This window comes from Ambystoma mexicanum, chromosome 3q, assembly GCF_040938575.1.
Source record: "Ambystoma mexicanum isolate Mex_15411 chromosome 3q, UKY_AmexF1_1, whole genome shotgun sequence".
In the NCBI taxonomy this organism is placed as follows: Eukaryota; Metazoa; Chordata; class Amphibia; order Caudata; family Ambystomatidae; genus Ambystoma; species Ambystoma mexicanum.
Window position 1 is genome coordinate 76,700,959 of NC_090926.1, and position 16,028 is coordinate 76,716,986.

The 16,028-nt window shown below is 42.7% G+C and overlaps 1 protein-coding gene across 3 annotated transcripts in view; it reads left to right on the forward strand.

Moving 5' to 3' along the window:
• Positions 1–2,267: 2,267 nt before the first annotated feature.
• The window catches only part of VDR (vitamin D receptor), a 621,180-nt gene continuing 607,419 nt past the window's right edge, over positions 2,268–16,028 (forward strand). The window contains exon 1 of one of the 3 annotated variants that reach the window (XM_069653184.1): positions 2,268–2,585. The gene's annotated coding sequence lies outside the window, so the exon portion shown is untranslated. The remainder of the gene's footprint in view (positions 2,586–16,028) is intronic. The other 2 variants (XM_069653183.1, XM_069653185.1) reach the window with 2 other exon arrangements.

Sequence of the window (16,028 nt, forward strand, 5' to 3'; positions counted from 1 at the left end):
CCGGTGCCACGAAAACGCCCTTGATAGGGAGCGGCGTATCTCCTCCGAATGTGAATATTTTCGCTGTTGAAACGTCCAGCGCCGGTGGGCCCGGTATGGACTGGTAGTGGTCGGACGCCAGTACACACACCGAGGCTCCCGTGTCTACCAGTACTTGTGTCGGCACCCCTTGAATGTCCACAACACACTTCGGTTGCCTCTTCTTTCTCGCCCCCGTGGCCAAGCTTAAAATGAAGAACACCTCCTCCTCCTCGGCCATGTTGAGCCTCTGCATTTCCTGCTCTAGCACGGCAACGCTCCTTTGTCTCCTTGAATTTCCGCCAAACGCCCTGGCGGGGCCCCTCTGTGCGGTCACCGGGGCGGGAGCACGACACATCCGGGCATAATGACCAGGACTGTTGCATCTGCCGCATGTTCTCGACTTGGCCGGACACTCTTCAGAGTGTGGTAGGTCATATCCACAGTATTGGCACACAGACGACGCCCCTTGCACCGACCCCGTGTCCTGGCACCTTTGGACCCACTTAGCCTTCGACGCCACCTGTTTGCCAACGGCAAATGCCTCATCCACTTTTTCCGGGCGCACTGCGGCATCCATTTTGGCAGCCCTTGACTCCGCCAGCTCATAAGTCCTGCCGCTGTCCAAAATTTGTTGTAGAGTCCAACCCGGCTCTCTCAAAACCTTCCTGCGTAACTTGCCTGAGCCACAGCCTTGGAGGACCTGATTCCGAACCATGGATTCCTCATTGTCCCACCGACAAGTTGTAGTCATTTGACGCAGGCGAGCACAAAACTGGTCGAGTGACTCCTCTTCCCGCTGCTTTTCGCCGCAAAACAGGAATCTCTCGTAGTCCACATTGGACAACGGGATGAAGTAGTTCTCAAGCGCGGTTTTGACAGTGTCATAGGTTGTTACCTGTAGATTCAGGGACTCATAGATGCGTAATACGTCCATGCCCGCCGAGTACAACAAGGTGGCTCTCTTTGCGTCGTCATCGGTTTCCCCCGTCGCAGTAAAGTACATGTCTAATTTCTTGATCCACAGCAGCCACCTCGGGCCTAGTTTGGAAGGGGGGCCCGTCTTGTCGAATTCTTGCATGGCTAGTAACGCCCCTTATTGCCTCCTTACCACCACTTTCGCTGCCTCATGTTCGCCGTCGCTCACTGCCATGTTCACAAGTCGCACAGGCACCTCGTGGTGGGTTTGAGGCCGCAAACCTGACTTGGGTGACTAGTGGACGTACCTTGGATCACTGCGCAGACCTTGAACCCCCAAGTTGCCTGTATTTTGCACCAGCTGCCCCTTGGGTGGTGGCGGCTAGGTCAGGTGCAGTCCTCCTGTATTGTGAAGACTGCAGAATTTCCAAAAATTATATTCTGAGAGGCTTTTTCAGGTAAAAGCAGCGCACGAGCACCTTTTTAGGCCGCTACTACTGTCTACCAAGCGTGAAAACACCTCCGTTGTGTTCGCGCCGGGTTCGTAACGTACCGCGGTGCGGCGTTATGAAGATGAAAGCATTCGGCAGCGTAACACTGTACGCCCCGCTTGCATCCCGCCTCGTCGCCACGATGTTGTGTGGCCGCCCGTGCCTCGGGCCTGCATGCATGCACTCACGCGCTCACTCACGCAGGAACACAAGGGACACGGTGTTGGCCGGTTCACCTCCCGGCCGCAACTGCCGGCACAGGCGCACTTTATTTTCAACCGCGCATGCGCGTAGCCCGAACGAGGCTCGCGCATGCGCATAACGTGACTCACACGTCACATGTGTATGTTAATAAAGTTTGCTGTGGCAATTTTACTTCCATTCAGTCAACTGGTCTTGCCTCTCATTTGGGCTTCAAGTGGGGTGGAGGGGGCTCACCAGGAGGAGGGTAGCGGGTAGGAAGCAAGGGGAAACAGTGGTATATGTGTGTGCAGCAGGTGGGCCATGCCCCCGGTACAAATATCTTTAACATTTAACATAAAAAAGAAACACATGCAGTTTCAAAAATAGCGTAAAACCAACTAAAAGGCTAGGCTTGAACGAGGTAATCAAAAGGGAATGCAGAGAACAGAAACAACTGCAGCTGTGCAGTTCGGTCGACAGTTCCCGGCACAGAGCTCCCGGTCTGCTGTTGTTTACATGCGGAGAGCACACGACGTGGGCATGTGACATTGAACGTCAAAGACTTCTCTTCCTGTACGCCTTCTTGGAACTCGGTATGCTAGTTGGACGAGGAAGTGGGCCGGGTTGGCGCATGCGTTGGTGTGTGCTGCGTGACGTAGTTGGTAGTGTGGCACTGCAATGGGTACCTCCCTGTGGTTGACTCTTAAGCTTCCGAGCGCTCACTCCGTGCTGGGAGCGGCTGCTGTAACTAGCGAAGAACGTTTATCGGGCAAGACAGTTTGGGAGCTCTTTACCCCCTTATCCAGGGAGATCCGACGAGGACAGCGGAGTGACAGGATACTCTCTGTGGATGAAAGCGCTCAAATGTGACAGCAGTTTGACTTCCCAGGAAACTTTGACAGCCCAGGCACCACTGTCACACTCGGAGCGCCCATTGACTCGGCATTGGGTGACACGCCTGACAGCGGTGGCCAGGTAAGGGATTCGGGTCGTTTTTATTCCACCGTGGTGTCGTTCTATGCTAAAGTGTGCTGGCGCGCACTTCTCGGTCGCCGTCTCAGAATAAGCATTTCGCTAGAAGTCTCCCGTCACAGGCACACGCGATCACCACCTTTGGAGCCTTTCGTGTTGACATAAGGGGGCCTCCCTCTGACCTACATGTGTTCAGCGGTGTGCATGCGCTTATAGAGTAACTCCAGGAAAACAGAGTACAGCTCGCGCTTCCTAGTGGGCGCATTATGCGTTTAGCAAGTACTGACATCACTGTGTACCAGCCCCCACCCAACGTTCCATTACTTTTTTTTAACACGCATAGAAATAAATGTCCAAGTCAAACTTAGATTACCACCTATGCTGACTATAAAACTCTTCTGAACGGGTTTTTTTCCGAACACGATTCTGGAAGACTGTAGTATAGTGCTTTGAGGCGTGCACAGAGGGGAGTTGGCTCCTTTATGCGTAATTATTAGTCAGCGGGGAAATCATTTGGTGGGCATGAACAAACGCTTGATAGAAAAGAGAGTGTTTATGGAACGTAACAAAGTCAGCCAGTGAGCACTTAAGATGTGGGGACAGATTGTCTTTAGGGATGAGCAGGAACAGGCACCCATTTCCTCAACTCGATCTCTTGAGACCCACCGCCACAGGAACTCCATTACAGACCTACAGCGCGTTTATTTATGATCAACACTTGACCGTGGTGGCTTCTTGACCACTGCAGCACACAGAAGTCCTTACTTCGCTAATTGTGTTTGATCGTATGCCGACTTCCAAAATTGTCTGTACCGCACAAAGCTAGCATTGTGAACGTGTTTCCCAACCTTCCACGCTTTTGCAGTTTATTACTTCGAAGTGAATTCTTGATATTCATAAAACTGTTGCACTTTCCCCCCCGCACTTTACAAAGTGACTGCCACAGCAAACAGAACAAGAGGCTGGTCATCCGACACACGTATTCCTTCCGATTGTAAAATCAGTGCATGAAATTAATGTTATAAATTAACATTATCTTGACAAAAGTGCAACACAGTTTGGATGTCCCAAATCAAATCCGGTACATATCGTTTGAGTCTATGTTCTTTATGAGGTAGGTGCATAAATATTATTCATTATATAGTATTCTGGATTTACATAACAACATGGGAGACGAACACGGAGGAATAACGTATGGGTATACATAAGTTGCAAGCTACTAGCCAGCCATACAAAGTCACACCTGTTTAATTTCCCACATGCACAGAACATACAGTTTCTGACTCGCCAAGAGTAGGAGTCGGTGATCGCCCGTCAACGGTAACTGGCGAGTGCACATTTTTCTTTGTAAATATAATTCTTAAATCAACGTCCTCTCTCCGATGATCTCTCACATAAAGAGGCTGGTTCCTTTCACCGGTGGTATGCTTGCATATGTCCATCTCATACATAGGTGGCATTTCAACGAAGATGTGCCAACATAATCCTCATATAGGCTTTCGCGCATCATAAAACGTATGTTTTTTTTTATAACTCGTTGCCGTGTAAATAAGGTTACGTTTCCCTCTGGTGGCTATATCCATTGATTGCTACTGTTGATGCTGACAGCGTTGCGAGAAAAACAGGCTTGGGATTTTTTGTGAAAACTGCTCGACTTTTTAAACTTCTATTTTAAGCATTTCTGTAACCATAGAAACGAAGATACACACACAGCTTTTAGTTGTTTCAGAAGGAACGTCACAAAATTGCTTTTTACTTTCTCATGTTGCTGCTGCTTTCCCCCCCTCCCAGAAATCCTCATACACGTGTGAAATACAGCCGTACCAGACCACCGAATCATAAAGAATCAATTTTATTGGCATACTTTATACCTGTTACTTACAGTGAGGACTGGCTAGAACTTGTGATGACAAAGAAATTCGGTTTAACTTACTTCTTTCAGAAAAAAGAAAACCTGTACTTTATTTTGTGGATTTATCCAACTTTGGGATGCAACGCAACACTTTTTGCGCATACATTGTATGGTTACAGGGGGGTAAGGTCCTTTACAAGGTATCATTTCTACCGTCATACCATTAGAATAGCAGGGAATACATAAAGTTTATGGTTGGTGGTTAACGTACACTAACTTTAATCTGCTTAACACAAATGCTGTCCCTCAATCCCCAATATTGGTGCTGTAATATCATAACCTTACTGCTTAGTGAACTTACACCATGTCAGATTGGAATAATTTCAAATGCCACAAAATACCATTTCCCACTTTTTCCCACTTTAACTCCAAAACATGTTTAAACAACATGGAGGTTCATTGCACAGATACTAAACGCTGCATATATTTTCTTTGACGTCCACCCATCTCATGCTATGTCGAGTGTACTTATTGTTTTCTCAATAGTTTCTCAAGTAACTGTGAACTTTTATGAAATCCATAACTTTTGTGGGCGTGTATCTGTTTTCTGTTTACATACCTTTTTCATAACACTGGTGATTCCCAAATACGTCCCTTGAATGCCCACATTTGTTGGGCTGCTACTATTTTTTGCGACTGCGACGGTACATTTGTATAATGTTGCATCAAAATGATGACTGGGTGATGGACACTAATTGTTTTGTGAATTGGTAGCAAGTTATTTTGTGAATGGGTGTAACTCTGATGCAAGTTACTACTTTCTTAAATCTCACCAACTCTTGCACTCGGGTGTTTACAACAAATGCCTATAACGAAGAAGCTTATTAATGGCATAGTCTCTAGACCACTAAGGAAGCAGTTTTATTCGGATTTCTCCATTTACAAGTAACAAGCACAATATATATAAGATAAGCAAATGCATCACTTGCATTCTAAAACACAAAAGATCCAACATATCCTGTGATTTAACCCCCCCAAACATCACACGTTGCATTCAACATAAGAGCCTATACCAACACTGTTTAAAACCTACAACAGCTGATAAAACCAAAGTAAACCATACAATACTTAGCAGAATGTAATCTTATTTAGTATAACTTCTTTACAATTTTATATGCCTTTGGTGTTCCCATTATGCTACGTAAAATGAAAATGCAATGTATTATTTTACCAACTGCTCAATCTCATCATGTCATAATTTGATGCTTTCAGGAAATTATTAAACTTCCTTGAAAGTATTGTTTCTGAAATAAGACTGGGAGCAGCAATATTTGTGGTTTTCGAATCCTGCTTGTAAAACGTAAACACAGGCTGAAATATAAATTTGAGTAGGAGCTAAAAGAATCTCCTGGGTATCATACATCCCTCAGTTAGCCAGCTAACTTCTGCACATGATGCAAACATTTTACCATTATATTTGATAAATTCATGCTTTTAAACGTCTTCAAGATGTGTCCTAAATTTCCTGAAACACTCCTCACTATTCATCCTTCTTATCCCTTGCAGCATTTCTCACTGTTTTACCACTCCTCTCTTCTCCAGAACCAGTTGGTCCTGACCACGCCTGGATAGCCTCCTACTTGTCTAACAGCTCCTCTATCTAATGGAAATCGGACATCTCCAATACCTCCGCTTTCATCCCAGTGATCTGTGCGTGTAGTAACTGCTCTTCACCCTATGCACTTCCTCCCTTGCTAACCGCCTCTTCTCCTTTAGATTCTCCTACCACACTTCTTCTGCAGATGTAGCCTAGTTTTTCTTTTCCTTTTGCTCTCTTACATCCAAATTATTCGTACGTATTTCTAGCTGTCTCTCCTTGCCACCACTGGACGGCATTCTGTTGTCTCACGCTAACTGTTCAGTCTTCTGAAGTTTTCTACCTCAGTGCCTCAAATTCTGCGTCACTCCCCACCCCAATCCCCTCACACTTGGCCCAGGGGCTTACATCCTCAGGGTCCTTTAACTCTGAACACCAACTTGACCACTTATTTACTCTACAACTTCACTGTTGCAACACTGAACCTAGTTTATATTAGGAAGATTTGCATCCACCTCACCTAGTACTCTGGCAAACCTCTTTGCTGCTCTCAACAGACTCATGACTGTTGCAGCCCCTCCCAAGCCTCCCTGTCAACCCCTTTGCCCTCCATAAGCACATTTCTAAACATTGGATCACAAACTGTCTTTATGTCTACCTACTTTCCACCCCCTTCATGCTGGCACTTAATGAACATCAGTCCCCGTTACATTTTTCTTTCTCCATCCTTCACCTCTATCCAGACACTGGCTCTGCCGATCTCTCTTTCTGATACACTCCAACTAACTCCCTAATACCCTTCTTAATCTCATTGTCACCGACCCACCCATAACTTTGTCTTCCTTGCCCCCTTCACCATTTTAGCATCCAGATCTGACATTAAACAGCACCTTTTCGCCCTTAAAGGTAAACCAGGCTCACAAAGTTGCAGATGCCATCACTCATCAGCATAAAAGCAAGTATAACACATCTCCACATACTTTTGAACGGGCCCATCTCGTTTTCTCTCAAACAGAACCACCTGCCTTTGTCACCTTGCCCATTCCCAACTAAAAATAATTGTAGTTAATGTAAATTCATGTACAGTTTAAAAAAAATATATATTCAGAATTCTGTAGGTGGTGTGCTGTCGACCTGCTCCTTCTCTTTGCAGAATATGCTTACACTTTAACAAAATGAAGGCTTCCATTACTTTATTGAGCACAGTTCCAAGTCTACTGTGCCCCCCATGCATCCTATTAATGGGGCAAAGATGAACAGGCACCAGGAAACCCGAACACATAAGGTAATCTTAGGGGAGGGCACGTTTAGAATCAGTCCACTGGTACAAATGAATGTGTGGGCTTACGTTTTGCTTCTACAGATTGATTGGGCCCGCCAAGTTCTTAAAAATAGTGCCAAACTCAAAAACACAGCCATTTGGAGTAGACTGAGGTGGCTTGAGGAACTTTAATATGAAATGTGGTTGGCACAGGAGAAGCCCCACTTAGTGCCTGTCATGCCAAGCCTGTTTCATGCCTTATGATGTTCAGAGTTATGCGGCCATGCTAACAAGTTCACTTGCCCAAGCTGAAACTAGTTTCTTGAGTACTTTGTTTCACCTGTAAGTACATCTTTGATGCATTGGAGGGTCAGCAACGGACTATCTGTACTCCATATTAAAACACTAAAGTGCGAGGTAGTCCTACCTTTGAAGCTTAATTCATCTTGACATTGGCTTCATTAATGCAAGATGAAGAATCCGTGCCCTACCTCCAGGTGCTGAATTAGGGGCATGGCCTGCCTGTGATTTGCACATTTAATTTTGTAGTTATGATGCGAAGTCCAAGCAGGCACGCTTTCGTTTTCTTTTTTGTGTAAAACTTATTGTGGATTGAGGGTGAAATGTCTTGCAACGCTACTCGGAAATGCTGAGGTCAGACATGGGCTGGATGCTTTGGGGTGAGCTAAAAACCTTTTCTGTCCAGCAGTTGTATTTATAGGTATTGTGTAGGAATTCTCTCTGTGGTGCTATTTCACATGTAAACTACCTGTACCCAGCGTATCATGATTCAATCTATCGTGCGCTCGCTCCCTTTCTTTCTGTTTCTCACATTCTGTTTCACTTTCTCACCTTATGACACTGTCTGTCTATGAGGCATTTCTGACAGCTTGGGGTAGGGGGTTGTGTTTTTTTAAATTTTTTAATTTATTTTTTTGATTTGCAAAAGCAGCTAGCAAAGGAAATTACTTCATTATACTTGCAATGTAAACTGTCAACTTTTAAAAGGTTGCAATGCTCATTTCCAGTGATCACTTGCAGCATATTTCAGTCACGAGAACATTACACTTGTCTTACTGAGAAAAGCACATTATACAAATCCTAGAATGACAATACACATTATTTTCTGCTACTAGGTCATCATTCCAAAATGGACAGTCTGGTACACTCTTGTTGTACTCCCCCGTGAGAAAGGGGAAGAGGGCACATAATACCAGTGAGGGTTGCAGCCTGTTATACATAACATTTTTTTGAAACAAGACAATAACTATAGGTCTTTACATTTAACAAATATGTCAGTGATAAAAGGATTGTATGCATGAATCACCAAGTACAAAATGCACACTGGGCTTGGTGCACCATGTGTTTTTCACAACATTCTCCCTAACGTTAGAATGGTTGTAACATTGAATTATTATTCTGATTTGGTCGGCTTCAGCATTTGTCTGCGAGGATAGAACGTCTGAGGCATCAGTCGTTTCCTTGGCGTTCAGCTTGTTATCAGGCTAATGATGGCTGTGTGCATGCTCCGATTGCAATGCACAAATACCGTAAGGGAGATATATATTTTAGTTCATTACAAACCTTTAAAAATGAAATACATACTCATTTTCATATACATACGAAAGAGCTTTTCATTCATCTCACAAAGAGATTAGATCATTCTCATGCACATTAAAATGTGAAAAATTTCAAACCGTTGCTTATAGTCCTTCAAGTTGAGAGTCACTGTTAGCTTTCACAGTCCGTAGTAAAATATCCAAAAAGGAAGTTAATGCAAATATCAGTTTATTATTGTCACCTTCATGCATCATTATCCACCATTCCTCTGCAGTGCGAACAGAGTATTTAGCCATCTCCTGAACCATGCATCTAGTTCTTTCTTCTCTCATCTTCGGGCAAAACGGCACCAGATGTTTAATTGATTCTTCTGCACCATTGCAAAGTCGACAAGATTGGTCGTTAGAATCGTTCTCCTTCTTTTGGCGTGTTGTTTCTTTCATATCCCATGCATTCAGTCTGCATTTTAAGAAGATGAATCTTCTACTTTTACAAAGGAATTTCGTCATGTATTTAGGAAGTACATTTAATTTGTTTGCCTCTGGTGGAGCGTTTCTCATTCTTGTGTGTCGCATTCTTTTATCGTAGGTGTCTATCCAATCTTTATTTTTTTAAATTTTTTTTTTTTTACTGAATTCAGGTTATGCAAAAGGGTTTGCTCATCTGTATTCAACTGCTTTTAAGATAGTTTCACAGGAGCGTCTCCAGTTACTCAGGAGGTCATCAGTATTTCCCTTATTGATGTTCGTTAAGATGCTAAATTGTGGTATATTATCAACTCCCGCCACATTCCTGTATAGGGATAGCGTATTCCATATTACGATATCATTAACAGAGGACAGACTGGTCTCATACCTCATGCATGCGGTCGGAAAGCCCTTCAGTAGTTGGAGTATCCTTCTCCAGATCACATGTTCACAGCGTGACCAGAGGTCGTTGTCGCACCCTAACAGGGTCTCGGCTCCATATGTAAGGGCCGGAATGATTTTATTCCTTTAAAAACGAACAAGAACTACCGAATATTTTCCATATTTAGCATGTAGTGCTTGAGCAGAAAGTTGTTTGCATTTAGAAGCAATCTTTTTCACCATAGGTTCATCGTTGAAGCTTGAGCTCATTGTGATACCTAAATATTTTGCCCTTGGCACAACTCTCAGAACGTCGCTACCTAATCTCCATTTGAAGATTTGGCGGCCTTTCTTCTTTTTAGATCCTTGTAAGATCTTTCAGAATCAAAATTTCAGTTTTCTTTACATTAATCTCTAGTCCATTCTCTGTAGTGTAATCTGTTAAGGCTGTAATCTTCCTCTGAAGACCATTGGCGTCAAGTCCAGGATCGCAATGTCATCTGCATATACAATCATATTAATATGCTTTTCGTTTATCTTTGGAGGGAAAGATTTTACCACCAACAAGGCTTCCCCGACATCCGAAATAAAGAAATTAAAGAGCATAGCTCCTAACGGGCAGCCCTGCTTAAAACCGCGGTTTGTTGTTATCGGCGATGTTAATGTGACCACTCTGATCCAGGCGAACTTGTACAGAAGTCTCTGTATACAAAGCCTTAATTGCAGAATTAGGCTAACCGGACACCCTTTTCTTAACATATTATTCCACAAAAGCTCTCTGTCAACACCATCGAAGGTGTGTGCCAAATCAATGAATGCTATATATGCAGGTGTCTTTTTCCTTAACGCTTCCATTTTCAATATTTAAGATGCACAGGTTGAGGCTGCAGCCCAACCCTTTAACAAAGCCTGTTTGCCTCATGTCAGCCATACCAAACTGTTTAATCCAAGTTGTTAATTGATTTAGCAGTTGGGAGGCAAAATGTTTCCCCACTACATCTAGTAGTGCTATGGGTCTGTAGTTTTTTTGGTTCCAATCTGGGTACGCTTATCGCTCTTTTCCATGTCCCTGGTATTCTTTAATTTATAACCATCTTAAACAGTTTATGGCAGAAGGCCTATTCTTCTGGATTTTGTTTTAGAATGTAGTTGGTAAGACCGTCGGGTCCTGGGGCGCGAGATGATCTCAATTTCTTTATGTTAGTGTAAATATCCTCTCTCTCTCTCTCTCTCTCTCTCTCTCTCTCTCTCTCTCTCTCTCTCTCTCTCTCTCTCTCTCTCTCTCTCTCTCTCTCTCTCTCTCTCTCTCTCTATGGTGATGTCCCATGGGAATTCTTTCATCTCATCATTGATTGATTGTAACCCACTTCTGTTTCTGAAAGAGCTCTTTATAATGGGTAATCCACTTGTCTTCTGTCACTACATGACAGAGATTAGCATTTTGAGGCTTTTCTAATTCATTGTTTGCCGCCCAGAAATCTCTTCAATTTCTTTGTGCAAGACACAACAGCATATTTTCCGCGTCATTTTGTTCGAATGCAGCTTTATGCCACTTCAAGCAATTTTTTGATTTTTCTTTTTCTCCTTATCTTTCTCTTGCCTGAGCAGATGGGAACATTCCAGGTCTCTTGAGGTTTTTTTCATAATTCTCTCTTTTTTTTTTTTTTTTTTTTACAGACAACTTCCGGGTCTTACACATGCTTCATTACCAGTGCTTTCGTACTTCTGTGACTTGGAGTTTTATATATTTGCAGGAAAACATCATATTCAATCATATTGTGGCCTTGTTCTATTCAATGCTTATCTAATGTTGCTGAAGTTTTTTATTTTATCACAGCTCATTCGCAGTCGATTTCCACCACACTCTAATTCTGTTTTTTGTTTCCACATATTCCTTTTTTTCGTTGTTTCATTTTGATTGTGATCACTTGGGTCTGTTTTAATGACCTTCATCCCGGTGATCATACTTATCATGTTTTTCAAAGTTACAAAATAATCCAGAATGGACCTTTTTGATTCTCTGTCTCCCAGCGAATTCCCGTTCAAGATTGCCATACTTCTGACATCAAGTTCTTCTAATAAGGTTTTTCATAAGTTAGCTTTATGTTTTCCTTTTTCTTGATTATTCACTAATACTAAAAGGTCCATGTTAAAGTCTTCACTGACTTCTATATCATCCACCAAATCACATATCTGATCAATAAACTTCATCTCTCCAGTTGCTTTATGTTGCCAGTTTATATTTATGATGTGGATTCTCCGATTTAGGTTTTCCACATCACCACTATTTTGTACAGAAGTCCCATGGATGTAAGCAGACGGGTTACTTGTACTGGTGATTCGAAAGCCACTCATTCTTTTGGTCATAGTAATCAAACCAGACATCGGGTGACCTTTCGCTTGGTGTAGTGCTGGGTTAAAAGCTAGCTCGTATCCTTCTACAATGGCTGTGACTCCAGCCATGTTTCCTGAAGGCAAATAATATCAAGCAGCTTAAATGATTTCTGCGTCAAATGAGAAAAGCCACGTGTGTTCCATGAGCCCGTAAGTTTTACTACTTCTTGACTTGACTCCAGTTGTTAACTGTCATTTGTCGTGTTTAAGACACCAGCCAGTCCTTTGCGTTGTTCTGGGACTCTATAGTAATTCGAAATGGCTTTTTCATGACCTATTTCAAGATCTTCCTGCTCACTCCATGTTGGATCCATATACGATTGCACGTCCTCCAATTGTGGGGCAGGTACATTGAGCACTACTTTCTTCCAATTGTGGGGCAGGTACATTGAGCACTACTTGCGCATCGCCTTTTTTGTTAAAGTGTTGATCCGTCTTTCTTTCAGAGTAGCTCATGTCAATCTCTTTGACTTTAAAGCCTAACTCCCATAGATCTTGGGTGTTCTCTATTAAGAGGTCATAAACAATCCTTGAATGGATGTGCAGCACTACTCTGTCCAATATTAATTCTCAGATGAATTCTATTGTCTTGATATCCTTGGATGATATTTCCTTCAAGACTGGAAGATGGTTCAATAGTTGCAGGACATTATAGCGGTTTAAGATCAAGCCATCTTCACTTGGGATGATTCTCTCTAGCAATAAACGTAGTACTTCTCACTTTTACAGAATCTCTTAGAGGCATTTCCTTTATTTGGGGCTCTCGATATTTTGTCAACTTTCCATGGTTCCTCGTTTTCCCTGGCCACAGACTGTGATCTGTTATTGGTTTGCTTTGTTGCTGTCATTTCGTCCTGTGCTTTCACTTTTTCAGACTGTTTTAAGATCTTTAGAGTCACAGATTTTGAGTTTAGCTCTTGTTGCCGGAATCTTCATTTTGCCTAGAGCTTTTTTCCTTCTATCTTTTATTGTTACAAGCTCGTCGCGATCTCTTATCCTTCCAGAGTCTTTGCCTCTGTCCTTTATAGGCTCTTTTTCCAGAGACACTTTGGAAACTATTCTGTTCAATGATTTTATGAGGCCGCTGGTGACCTCTTTCTGAGGCACTAACACTGCCTCGTCCTCAGAGTCAGAGGACAGAATCACCCTCTCTTCAACATACTCATCACTTTGGGCTCCTTCGTCTTCTTTGTCTCCTGTTTCATATGTAGAAATGTTTAACAGTTCCTCCATACGCACAGCGTCCTCTTTCTTCCGGTAACACTTTTTATTTTCTATATCTGGGCTGACATTCTTATCTATTCTATTGCTATCTCCTTCTGTTTTTTGCAAGCATTTGCTTCTTTTTTCATGCAGATTGACGATATTTGTTTGTATTGTAACATTCAAGGCCTTTAGATTTCTTAGGAACTTACAAGAATTCTTAGTATTTGGGTTCTTTGTTTTTGCCATGTTTTTTAAATATTTTTCTTCATTTAAATTTTTTTAAAATTTTTTCTCAGCATCAGGGATTTTTATACTTTACGGAATTCTTTTCAAAGATACCGCAGCTTTCTTGTGTTGCATTTAGACATCAATGTCTTTCATTGGATCAGACAAATCCAGACTTTCAAGGACGGAATCCTGCACTCGCTCATCAGTCTTGGGATCCTTTTTTCACCTTATCAGAAATGTCATTATCTGGTACTTTCGATGGATTAAATGGGTATCCATCCACATCTCTAGACGTAGAAGCCTGGAACATCCCTGCTGTTACCCTTCCTTCATATACCGCATGGATGATCCTGTTTGAATCACAACTCCCAATCTGGAGATCACACTGTACAAGAGCTTGCACACCAACCTGGCTAATGCTCTTTAGCATCAGGGCATTTCTTGTTAGTCTTTCGGCAATTTCCCATCTTTTGCAGTATTGTCATTCACGATTTGTAATTCTGAATCTTTGATTACATAATTTTTCACATCGAACCTAGTCTCATCTCCAATATGGTTTCTTTTTTAGAATCCCCAAGGCCTCTTTGGCCACCTCGGCTAACAGTTTTTTGTCTTCTCCTGTACTTCTCAATGCATCTTTCAGTATGCCTGCCGTCGGCTCATCTTTATATTGATCTTTTTTCAGTTGTATCTTCAGTTCTTGTATGTCCATCTCTAATTTCGCCATTTTTGCATTTACGAGAGCAATAAGTGTGTTTTTATCCCCATAGCTCTCGTTAAATTGCTCATACATTTTGGCCAAGGGAACAATTGCAATAGTCGTTGCAGACATTAAATTTGGCCTTTATTCGTTCATTATTGTTTTAAGTCACTTTTTGTAAATTTGCTTTTATTAGTTTTACAAGTGAGTCATGTTACAGAAGACGTTTCAGAGCTCTTAGTTACACAACAAACCAAAAGAAATACACAGAATAAGAAGAAAAAGAAATTATTTTCAGCAAACCTTCTTAAAGATGCGTTGGTCTTAGTTGGATTCTATTAGAGGACATGTTTTCCACTCCCCTCCTTTCCCTCCCCCCCCTTCCCTCTCCCCCTGTGGGTCATGCAGTTTATAGCTTAGCCAATGCAGTGGATTGCAGCTGAGGATCACAATTTGCGTATTTTGTAGGGAACATTCCTCAAACTGGTTCTTGAAAGTAATATCTAGGTGCTTATTTTTAGGTCGTTTCTTGTCTGTCGCCTTTGCGAGTGTCATTTCTATTACGAAAAAGCCCATTGGGGAGGTATTTTATTCTTAAAGTCCATCCATAAGGCCTCAATCCGTGATGATTTTCCGTGCAGTGATGCTATTATGTGTTCCATTATACATATGTTGGTGGAGACATTGATCCATTCAATTTTGGTGGGGACTGACGCAGATTTCCAATTCATGACAAGAGTCGCTTGAGCTGCCAATAGTAATTGTGGAGCGAGGACTTTTACCCTGACCCATTCATCTTCGTCCTTCTCGAGACTGATAGTATCAGGTGAGGATCAGTTGTTCTGGCAATACCGTCGATCTCTTTGATCCAGCCCAGGACCTCATTCCAGAAGACTTTAATTCGCGTGCACCCCCACCACATGTGCCAATAATCTGCGTCTTCACTGCAACCCAGCCAACATTTTGGGCTTGTTGCTTGGAACATTTTGGAAAGTCTAACGGGGTCATATTGCCATCTATGTAGCAATTTGATCGCATGTAGTTTATATTTATTCGAGATGGATATTTGTGTAGCCGCTTGGCATATTGTGTCCCACAGGTCCGGGGTGATCTGTTCACCGAGGTCCTTTCCCCATCTGTCTTTCAAGGAATCTGTAGATCCGCCACCACCCCCTATTAGTTCCTTGTACATTGCTGATATTAGGCCTTTCATTTCTGTTCTTGAGTCTAGTATCTTCTCAAAGGGCGTGAGATCTATCATCAGTTTGGGCTTCCTCATATGTCTTGTCAGGATGCCCTTTATTTGTATATATTGGAAAGTTGATAGCAGGCCTATTCCAAGGGCTTCAGAGAGTTCTGGGAGTGATATGAAGGAGTCCTTTTTTTGTAGTTGTTCTTCTCTCTCTAAGCCGGCTTCGTACCATGCTTGGAACCTTCCTACGTTTGGAATGTGATCATTGATCCCGGGGATCATAGATTGCTGAGAGGGGCAGGCCATGTGGTGATGTTTTGCATGTTTTTACCCTGTGTCCAAATATCCCATATAGTGCTCAGTATACAATATATGGAATGCACCCACGAACCTCCAATCTTGATCCACCTCAACTTCTGGAAATGCCAGCTGTAAGCAGCTTACATACTACCATCACTCAAGCCTTTAAACAAGCGACAGATAATTTGAGGCAAGCTAAGGAAAGGTACAATAAATCAGCAGACGTACATAGAAGTGAAGCTCCAAGTATAAAGTAGGGGATGAAGTCTGGCTGGCCTCGAAACACATACCAGTGAAAGGAACCCATA